Below are 11,172 nucleotides of genomic sequence, written 5' to 3'. Positions count from 1 at the left end.
ATACATGTAAATATAATTTTACTTTTGATACTTGAGCGCATTTATTGCCAGTAAAATATGTTTGATACTTCAGTACAATTAATATCAGATACTTTAAGACCTTCACTCAAGTACTATATGTATGGGTGACTTTCACTTTTGACTTTTTAAGTAATATTTTAACATGATATCTTTACCTTTACTCCACTATGACTTTTGGGTACTTTTTACAACACTGTGCAGAAACACATTAAACCTCATAGGAGCAAACGGCATCTTCTTTCAGATCAGAACTGCCAAAAGTTCTTAGCTCAGATTGATGGAAAATGATTTATTCTAAGAAAAGCACTGAGGAGGGCTTCAGCAAGGTACAGACCCTCTTCTGCTCCAGCCAGCTATAAGTGGAGGACTGGTTGTACTGGGCAGCCCCTCTGCAGATTCTGAATGAAAGTATGTGCACTGCGTCAGGGACCATTGAGTAAAAGTAAGAAGAAAACCACAAAAACAAAATGGAAACAAAAGGTGAACATCATTAGTGGAAAATGAATCATGATGTATAACAGGAAATAAAACATTCCACATAAATCACCTAAATTGCACAAACTGGAGCGGATGAATATCATGCAAATACATAATTACATTTTAATGTTGTTTTTCAGCCCTCAATAACATGCATTACCCTGTATGCACTGCCAATGGTTTGTGAAGTATTTGAGGTGCAGTGTTTCCAAAAAAATCACAGAGAGCTAAAGAAGTACTTGAACAGAGGATAAATAAAGACCCTTCAGTTTTTTAGATGACAAATATGGGATGTAGGTTTGGAAATTGAGGGGATAATGAGCCCATTGAATAAGGGCAAAATCGAAAAACAGGATACAGTTGATCCTATTTGGTTGCACGGATGAATGCCAAATGTGCATCGGAGCAAATGTGTGCATCACACCGGAGCACACAAGAGCTGTCAGAGAAGAGAAGGAAAGAAGAGTGTTTTTGTAAAACATTTTATTTTGTTTAGAGGAAATGCAAGGAATACGTGAAATAAATGGGAACAATTGATACCAGACATGCGCTGTCCAAGCTACTAAAAGCAATACATGATTGGTTAAAAAGCCAATTGTTCAAGTGGATAACTTATTAGCTCCCAGATGAGAGGATGTGTATCAAAATATGTGAACCTAATCTATCGGAGTATAAACAGTAAAGGGATTTGTGCTCTATTCCCCCTGAAGCCTTAAAAGCCTCATCTGTCAGTTGTTTTTACAGTCTTTCCACTCATGCTCTGTCTGTCTCACTGTCTGTCTGTCGGGAGAAAATCAGGACCCACATGGAAACTTCCCTGCATGACTGGGGAGGAAAAAAAATTAAAACCCCCTCTCTATATTCTGATAATTGAGGGGGACGGGAGGTTGAGGACTGATTCGTGGGTCTGTTTGGTTTTAAGCTTCTTTCTCAGCAGCAATCTAACAATCCCACTATGCCAATGAGAATAGCAGTCCTAATGACACACAGCTGCTTTGAATGGGGCCCTTCCAGTTGGAAATTAGATGGTTCATATAAGAGAAACCAAGAAGCAAGCCCCCATCTCCAGAGAGAAGACGTGCCGCGAGTCGGGTTCCCAGAATCCTGCACCGCAAACCAATTTCAAAACCTGAGGCTTTGGTAGATGCTTCTTTTTAATGTTTGGAGGAATAGCTCAACAATTTGTGGAAATAGAGAGCCTGAGTACTGATGTCATGTCCGGGCTAGTTGCTGTTGCCCTGTCTTCTCACATTCAGCATTTACTCTTTCTGAAACAATGAAGCTCTTACTCTTACACAAATCTCCATCCATCAGGTTTTGTAAGAAACTAATGCCTCTGTGACTTTAACAAACTTAAACGATTACTTTAAGTGTTCTTACTACACAGAAAAATTACAGTAACAGAAACTACAAGAGACCTTCCCACCAACTTGCATAATCTCTACTGAAAAATTCTTCTTCATGTCCTTTGAGCTTGTCTTGATTCAACTATTGGCTGTATAGAGAGCTGGAGTCATGCCCCTTCCCGTTTGCTTCAACCTTACTTCAGAAAAGCTTTGTATGCTAATGAACAGTGACAGACAAATCATCTTCTGATCCTGTCTGAATTGTGTCATGAACTTCACATATGATTTACGTTTGTCAATTTAGTCAGTAAAGTAAGAATGTAAAGTCATGAAAGTAATGAAATATGAGACTGTGAAAACATGTAATTATAAAGACTACACAGCCAACAGTCGCATTAGTGACGTTGTCTCGTTGAGTGGTCACCAAAACCCGTAACTTAAACCTTGTAGAGCTGCTCCTGTATATTAACAGCTCACAGAACTGACAAACTCTCCTTTCACATAACTGCAGTTGTCAATATGACCAGATTTAATATGATTTTCACCTTTTTTAGTGCCTTTTCTGTGCTGAGTTAGTATGTTGGTGTTGGTGACGCGTGTTGAGCGAGACGATGTAGTTCACTGAGCGGTTTAACACAAAACTAGATGATCATATGTGTAGTTCATGGCACAATTCAAGCAGGATATAAAAAAATATTTGCCTCTCTCCATTCACTACTATAGAAAGTTTTTCCAAAATAAGGTCCCATGGGGCAAACTGGAGGGGGCGCGACCTTGGCTCTCTGCTACGCTGCCCCCCCAAGACTACTGGAGGTACTGCTCTGTTAGGCAATATCCGTAAGCTTTCAGAAAACTACCTCAGTACTGTATTCACTGCTGTACCGTACATTTAGTGCTATTGGCTACTAAATCGCCAATTAATATCCACAACAAGTCCCTCAATAGCTGCCTGTTTTTACAGTAAATGTGAAACTTTGCCGAAGCAAATAGCGCTTCACTAGCCGCTTCATGGTAACTTTAAGTCGCCGTACTTTCTATTTGTAAAATCTGCTGTCTAAAAGTTTCTCTCCTCTCTACTTGTGTTATTACAGACATGTCTGAACCAGCCACAGTCTCTCTTGCTTTTAATGTTAAACCGCCTTTAAATGTACCTTGTGAGCTTGGTCATAACCTGAGAGGATTCAGACCTGTATATGAAATGCCTGGAGTTCAAGTGGTGATGTCGTGAGAACTCCGCTGTTAGGCAACGGCATCTAGGAGCCACCGAGGCTAACACTTCACAAGCTAGCATGCAGGTAATCTAATATGGGAAATACAAAGGCATATAAATGATGAGGTCATCGGGAAAATATTTTCGCAGAGAAACTATAAAACTGAAAAGAAAAACTCTACAGACTTCCACATGTGGGAGGTTCATTTGGACTCCTCTCATGAACAAACACAACCCTATTTGAAGGCAGAAATCTGCCAGAGCCAGCAGTTAGCTTAGCTTAGCATAAAGACTGGAAGCAGGAGGAAACAACTTGCCAGACTTTGCCAATGTTTTAAATCGGCCTGTGGATTAAACAAGATATATCTAATTATTAAACTTCAGAGGTGCCAGTTTTGTTAACTTATTGCCAGAGCTGGGCTAGATGCTTCCTCTTGCTTCCAATCTTTATGCTAAGCTAAGCTAACTGCCTCCTGGCTCTAGCTTAATTTTTAGCGTACAAACTTGAAAGTGGTAACAATCCTCTCACCTAACTCTTGGCAAGAAAGCGAATATGTGTGTTTCCCAAATTGGTTCTTTTAAAAATGGGGTCTAGCTGAGAATTACCTTGACACAAAGCAATGTGCGACTAGAGGTGCCTCAATGAGCACTCCCCTGTTGCATTTACCAGGAAATGAGGTAAAATTTCAGAGGAAATTAGCTGTTTACATTCAGATTTAAGCTAAAGCTAATATTTATTGACTCTATATAGTGTAACAGGCCCTTATGTGCACATGGGAGTGTGTATGGAGCCGCCCCCTTCACATGATCACATGGTAATTATTCACTCAAGAATACGTAGCGCTATTAACTGCAGCAACACAGACCAGCTGAGTCTCGTTCGTAATGGGAACCAGCCGACTGACGTTTATATTTTCGCCTTCCTTCCTCGTTTTTAAAGCTCACAATTTTTCCATAAGGTAGTCATTTCCAAGGCTGATGTGAAACCAGACACCCAGGAGCATTCATGGTAAAGGTCCAGAAACAACAGAAAGCCGGCCCGACATCCTCTCACCTTCCCCAATCCCCCTCTCCATCTTGCGCGACTGTTCCTGGGAAGGTAAACACCCTTTCACCGTGTCAGAAATGGGATTTCATTCTGCTGCCACGGCAGTTCCTTCATCTGGCCCTCTTTTCTGTCTCTCCCTCTTTCTTCTGCTCCCCTCCCTCCCTTTGCTGCCACATCTGGAACCCAGCTCCTCATTTATTTATGTGGTCTGTGTTGTTTCTTTTTTTTTTTCTTTTAATTTTTTTAGTCTTATTTAAAAGTCCTTTACCTTGTCTTGTTGGCAGTTTCTCTCCATCTGATGAGGTCTGCAATTACATCTCGCCATAACTGGTCACTCTGCAATTACATGCTCCACCACAAAGTCTTTCTCCCCCCTCCTCTGAACAGCACCACTGCTCATATGGCAGACCGAAATAGAATAGTTTCATGTCTGTTTGGATGGCGGCCCAGCTGAAACTATGCTCGGCTGCTTGACTGACAGTGGGATGTGGGCTTTTTCTCCCCAAGAAAAACCTTTAAGGCCAGTCATGTTTAGACTCTGAGCAGTCGTACTCCAGCAGGCTTTGGTGGTGGTTGGCCCGGCTGGGGCTCCAAGACAGGGGACAGAGACTGAGTTAGAGAGAGCAAAAGGACAGAGACAGACGGTTTGCAGTGAAGAGGACAACAACCACGAGCTGTAACGATGAACCCTCCTGGGAACACTTAACCTTTCAGTCGCTGACCAAGAGGATGGGTGAGTTTGACAACCAAATCAGTCTAATCTCAACTTCTTGGAAAGACGCCGTGAGAAAGTTTGACATGAAAGTTGTTCAGATAACTTAAGCATGACTCGGTTTTGCTGCATGTGATTTAAATAGAAAAGTTAAGAAGAATCACAAGACATCCCTGTCATGTCCTTCAAACTTCTTCAAGAGCAATGCAGTTGTTCACAAGAGAGTGTTTTCCAGTCAGCGATGCAGTTGTTGCATGGTGCAAGGTGCAGGAGTGCTTTCAAACTCCCGCATTTAAATGGGTGGCAACTTTACTGATGTCAAAGCCCCTTTTTCTCATAAAAGTGTTCTTGACCAACGTCCAAGTCTGCTTCTTCTTTTTTTTTTTTTTTTTATCACAGAAATTTTAAAGATTTTCTAAAGAGGCATTCTGACCTAAAAGCTTCTTTATTTATAAGGGATGCAGTATTTATCATTTGGACAACCAGATTCTCACAAAACTTTTAAACATTAAATGGACAGTGATGTTTTTTTAAATTCAAGAAGCTTTTGATTTTTATAATTACAATGTCATCCTTGCCAAAAGAAGTCAGATGAAGCACAGAAAAGTGCCAAGTCATACACAATTCAACTAAACTATATGCTAAAGTGTACAGACTCACATGTTGTGTGATACAGTAATGCAATTACAAAGATTAGATGTACATTTGGGAAAATAAATATTTTGACAAATGTTGTAAAACAAGTTAAAAACATCTTTTTGGGATTTTTATAAACTGATATAAAACACAGGTCATTGGACATCATTCCTGAATTGTCCAACTGAAAAAAATCTGACCATTTTAAAGGAGATTGAATTAGTTTTTGGGCTCAAGGGGGCAGCACAACAAGCTGTAAACACAACAATGACGTCATCTTTTAAAGTTGGTATGGAAATCTTGTTAGCAAACAATTGACTATTCGCACATCCAGTAGCATTCATTTGGAGTCACATTTCTGGCTACCTGGCTGATGTAAGGCCAATATTCACTCTCTTTAATCTCTGTTTTTAGTTGCCAACCTGTTTAGTACTGGACAGGAAGCAGTAGCCTATGGGTGGGTGATTGGAAGATTTTAGATCGTCATCCATATTGAAGCATTTACAATTTACTTTTGAGGCGAATCTTGGAGATCACAGTCTTTCATGTCCTCTGACTTCTGTTTCCAAACTTCACGTGACTTCACTGTCTCGAAGATCCAAGCTACATAAACATACCGACAGAGTGACGTAGCTTTATGTGGTCCTCCTGTGGGTGACGTAAACAATGCAACATGGGTTATAATTAGCAGTTTGATGAATGCAGGAGAAAATAGAAACGTTCATTGTCTGTGTCAAGATAGCTAGCTAACATTTTTCATCAGATCCCCCACCCCTAAGCAGCAGGGGTTTGCCAGAGCCTTTATGCTTGGACACCTGCTTGCAGCTGCTGGAAATGATGTAAACACCGAGGGTGAAACAAAACAATAAAGTTGCAGGCCCTAAAACCAAAACAATGAGCTGACAGATGCTACAATTTTAGAAGTTAGTTGGTCCCTGTAAACCTAGTGAATACATTGTTGCTTAAGTCCTGTATAGATAGATCTAATATGTATGCAAACACTTCACCATGCATTAATTACTTTTGCAATTAGCATCCCCCTCTTGTGGGAGCTTGCACTTGCCAGCTGATGCTATCATTATAAATATGAAAGGTCCGTTCGGGCTACTGTTCAGTGGTCTCTCTCAATCGGAAAATATTTTGTGTTTTTGTTCTGAGTCATGCTGGAGCCGAACTCTATCGTGGCTAAAACAGTTTGGAGCAGGCTGATCTGGTTTGTGTGGGAGTGATGGCAGCTGAGTCTGTGGAAAACAACTAAGATTACAGTGAGGCTGACGGTAACGATCAGGCCACGGCTACCACATGTCTTCACTGCAGGCTTCCGTGTGTGTGATGTGGTGGTGGAGAAATGTGAACATGTGCGTGTGTTTGAGAGAGAGATGGTTAGAGATGACAAAAGAGATGTGTCATTATGTTTTTCCATATGAACTCTATGTGTGTATTTGATGATTGTTGGCGATATTTGAGCACGTGCACACTTTCTAAGTCGAAGTTCATGAATGTACAGTGTGTCAGTACATGTGAGTGCATATTCAAATCGTTGCATCTTATCTCTAAATATAACTGTTTCAGCTGATCATTTACTAATAAAAACATTATTTTAAATATTATACTCCAGTTCTGCCAAGTATACCCCTAAATCCTCCACACTGGACCTTAAAACAGCATTTCCTGTGTGTAAATCTAAATGTATTATTGGAAAATATGTGTAAGGGCTCTGAGTGTTAACAGGAACTAAACAGCAAATATGTCACATGAACCGGAAGCATTTCTGTGGCCATGTATGTCATCCTGTTACTATATAATTAAATGACAGAACAGGGTACAGAGCTATATATACATGAACATTCTGTTCCTGTGTGTTGCTCATTGTTTATAGACAGACTGACATGCTGTGACGGAAGTACTTGAATGCCATGAACTTTTGTACAGAGATTCATGTTCCCCAGAGGATGAATCCTCCAGACTCAGAAGTTGGTTTGTTTTTCTTGACAACTTTTGGGTGGATTGCAACTAAATTTGGTGCAGACATTCCAGCCAAGGATAAAAGTAAGATCCTCAGATTTTGATATTGTGCCATCATGAGATCAGTTGCTGAAGCCTATTGCTAAGCCCTCATGCGTACCCGAACGCATTGTTTGAAGCAAGTATATATTTGGCCTTAAATGAAACTACGTTACTTGCGCAACAGTTGGGCATGTAGTCTAATTACATGTTTTCACGATCCTGTACTTACAGTTTAACCGACAAACTGAGACTTTCTTGAGTTCAAAAATAATCTTTTAAATTGACAATTTAGCATCAATATTTTTGATCTCCATCCATTGTTTTCTAAAATAAGGTCCCATGGTGGTGGACTGGTAGGAGTGGGACTAGGAGAGAGTCTTTCTAGACTTCTTCTTTCACAGGAGCTTTCAGCATGTTATGATGCTAATTTTGGATCTCCATATCCACTTAATCAGACTCTGCACGAGTGCCCTGCACCTGCGCTTGTTTTATCAACATTCCTAAGTGCTCATAGACTTATGAATGCAGCTTTTTTGAGTATTTGAGGAGGAACGAATGTTGCGATGGACGATCTGAGGACATGTAGGTTATTGAAGTTGCCAAAAACACAAAATACATCAAGAAGTAGCTGTAGCATCCTCAGTGTCTTGCTCTGTTCTTGTATCCAACATTTTGTTGCTGATTACGTCACACAAGTTTTACAATGTTACAGGAGCCATTTTGGTATAATAATATGCTATGCTGCTTTTATCAGTCCTACAGGCAAATTAATGCTTAGCTTCAGTGGCGTTAGAAGCTCCATGCTTCATACTTGATGACAAGCTGTGACAACCACTTCCCATAAACATCTGTTTAGCACTTCTATCTAATGATACATGACTGGCAATTACTCTCTGCCATGCATTCTCCTCTCGCCTGCCTGGGGAACAGCTGAGGAGGGCGCGGCGTGCTGACCATGAACCGCACATGCAGGTGTGGCCCTCACTGTGTTGTCATACTGTTTAATTAGGCTTTTCATGGACAAGGAATCATAGGGTTTCCACTGTAAAAATGATCATCTTGTCAGTCTCACACCCACATTCATTGTCTGAGACATTAAGACAACGCCTTGCCAGTATAGTCTGATGAGAAGTGACTATCACTGAGGGTGCAACTGAACTCTGTGACCGCAGCTAAAGTTGGAAACGCGAAGCTGCACTTTGCTCCACACGAGTCTGGTTTTTGAGTGCCCCCGTGCCAAAACATTGTCTTCAAAATAGCGTGCTCATGCAAAACATTCAGACTTCTTTTACTTATCAAAGACAGTCAGACCCATCCTGTATAGTTTATAGATTCACTTTCAAGATCCTACACTTGCCAAGTATCTGTTATTCTCCATTAGTAGATCCTTTCTTAAGAATGAGGTAGTTTCTTTCTTTGGCTGTTGATATTTTCCCAACCCTCCTCTTTGTGTCTGTGTGGCCTTGTTGAAGTCAGGGCCAGGTCATTTTGGGTCTCCTCCCACGAATCTGGTGTTCTCCAGAAGCTGTTTCTCACACAGCTCGGCCTGTCCTCTGTCACCGTTTTGATCCAGATACCCACTAATTGCATTTTCCTCTGGGAACACAGCAGTGTCACCGTTCCTTCTTATTAAAATAGGGTTGTTAAGTTATTCCAGAAGTATTTTTTGTTATATTTGTAGAAAATCTAACACCCTGATAGCCATCCAATAGTCCTGTTCAGCCCGTATGAAAACATTTACAGGCTACCTATCTTTGTACCCTGTGCAGTCATTGCACATGACTGGAGTCTTCCACAAGGCTAGGCGGATATATTGCTAAAGCTATTAGTGAACTAGTGGCACACAAATGGCAGAGAAAGTGCAGCAAAAATGTCACAGTTCTAATATATTAGCTTGACAGTGGTGAGTACTAACTACTACCACGGTTGTGCGTTGTATGCATTCATTATGATTTTATTGTGGTTAGCGATGACAATGATGTACTGAGCTCACAGTGCACGGCCTCTGAGCCTGTCGTTCAGCGGCTGGCTAACTCAGTAGCACGAAGCAAACAGCCCCTGAGTCAAAGAACAAGTGAGCAGCAGCAGTAGTGACGGTTACACCCCGCTTTTCTATATATTCTATATAATAGACTTCCATTCATCGTAATGACGTGGTTTCTCATTTTTTCTAAAGACCCTGCTATTCCGAAAAGGCTATTGTGGTACCCCTAACCCTAACCATATTGGGAAGTAATTGGAAGTTGAAAGTCGGATTCGGAACAGCGGTGTGTCGGAGTGGGGTGTGTCGGGATGGAGGGGTTTCGCAATGGAGGTGTTTCGGAATGTCAGGCTGTTCCCGTAGTGACAGACTGTTGTTCAGTCGCTAACCAACTAGCACAAAGCTCACAGCTCCTGACCTTCATTGGCTAATTTTAGCATAGTGAACACACATACAACAGTAGGGAGTAACTGTAGCGTTTGGTAGCCTTTTCAGACTGAGAGACGTTCATACAGGTATTTTTCTTGTGTTTATATGATTGACGCATTTAACAGAGCTCTTTATTTATATATTTATTTGACCAAAAAGTTGAACATAGCAATCAAGCCGCTAACACATCTTCCTCAGGGCCAGCATGCTTCTGAGGCCTGAAAGGTGACGATGGGATTTTTTGGGTTGGATTTTTGTTTCTCTACAATCTTACGATCCCCAGCTTTAACCATTTTACCTGTACTTTTGTTCAACAAATGAGTATGTTCACATTTCTACATTTGCAAGGCTACGTCAACAATTGTGGCTCTGGCTGCTACCTTTGAGTTTCTGACCTTTGACCTCAGTGGGGTACAGACAACATCTTCCTCTGCATGGAGCCAGCAGCCTGTCTCCGACGTCAATCAAAGAGGCAGTTTTTATGGCTTCCAAACAACAGCGATCAAAGAAAGTTGTGTAAAAATCATTTAAAGAACCTCCTGCTGTTTATTTTAACATTAATTTAAACAATGAAATGAAAAATAAAAGTTTGGTTGTTTGTAACCCAAAGTTTCTTCAGTGACTGAGCTTTGACATACACTTGAAATAATGTTGGACCACGACATGATGCAGCACCCATGAAAACTCATCACTTTCATGTTTGCTTTGGACGCTGCACATGCGTCACGTGTACGTCTTTGATGCTGCTTTATCGTGGGTAACTGTTGACACATCACTGTGATCAGGCTCATGACTCAGTGGAGGCTCTCTGTTCAGAGTGGGGACTCAATTAGGAGAGTGGAGGTATAAATTTTTGCGTAGGTGGGCCCAATATGGCAGCCACTCTGGGGCCCCAGGCTGGGGAATAAATCAATATCAGACTGGTTGAGTTGGAGCGTCAGCATGGAGCTTCTCTTATGTTGACCTCTTTTTCTTCACTCTCTTCTTTTCTTCCCATCTCCATCTGCTAATTGGACGCAGGTCATGGGCTTCAGTCTGTTTAACTGTCTTTCCTGTCACTGCCATCTACTGCATTTGCTTTGTGGCCCTTGTTACGGTTCATTGGGGAGATCATGAGAGGAAATGGAGGCTTCAGTACTTCTGTGCGTTTGTTTGCTGTGTGATTCAAAGAAGACGAATAGGTCAGCACCTCCTCCTCCTCTTGCAGAAGTCTTGATGCTGTTGAAAGCACCTTAGGGAGTCTTGAGGACTTACTACTCCTTCGCTGTGGTGGTGTCCTGTTCCCTCACTACTACGATCTGTCTC

General features: G+C 41.3%; 1 protein-coding gene across 3 annotated transcripts in view; it reads left to right on the top strand.

Moving 5' to 3' along the window:
- The first annotated feature begins 4,673 nt into the window (after positions 1-4,673).
- Positions 4,674-11,172, top strand: part of insc (INSC spindle orientation adaptor protein) — a 51,802-nt gene continuing 45,303 nt past the window's right edge. For 2 of the 3 annotated variants that reach the window (XM_084364199.1, XM_084364196.1), the window contains exon 1: positions 4,674-4,835. The gene's annotated coding sequence lies outside the window, so the exon portion shown is untranslated. Of the gene's footprint in view, positions 4,836-9,851; positions 9,954-11,172 lie in introns of those variants that run through there. The other variant, XM_084364197.1, reaches the window with a different exon arrangement.

This window comes from Pagrus pagrus (assembly GCF_965226575.1).
Source record: "Pagrus pagrus genome assembly, chromosome: 10".
Classification (NCBI taxonomy): Eukaryota; Metazoa; Chordata; class Actinopteri; order Spariformes; family Sparidae; genus Pagrus; species Pagrus pagrus.
The sequence above is the reverse complement of the archived record's forward strand: the minus strand, read 5'-3'. Positions and strand labels throughout refer to the sequence as shown.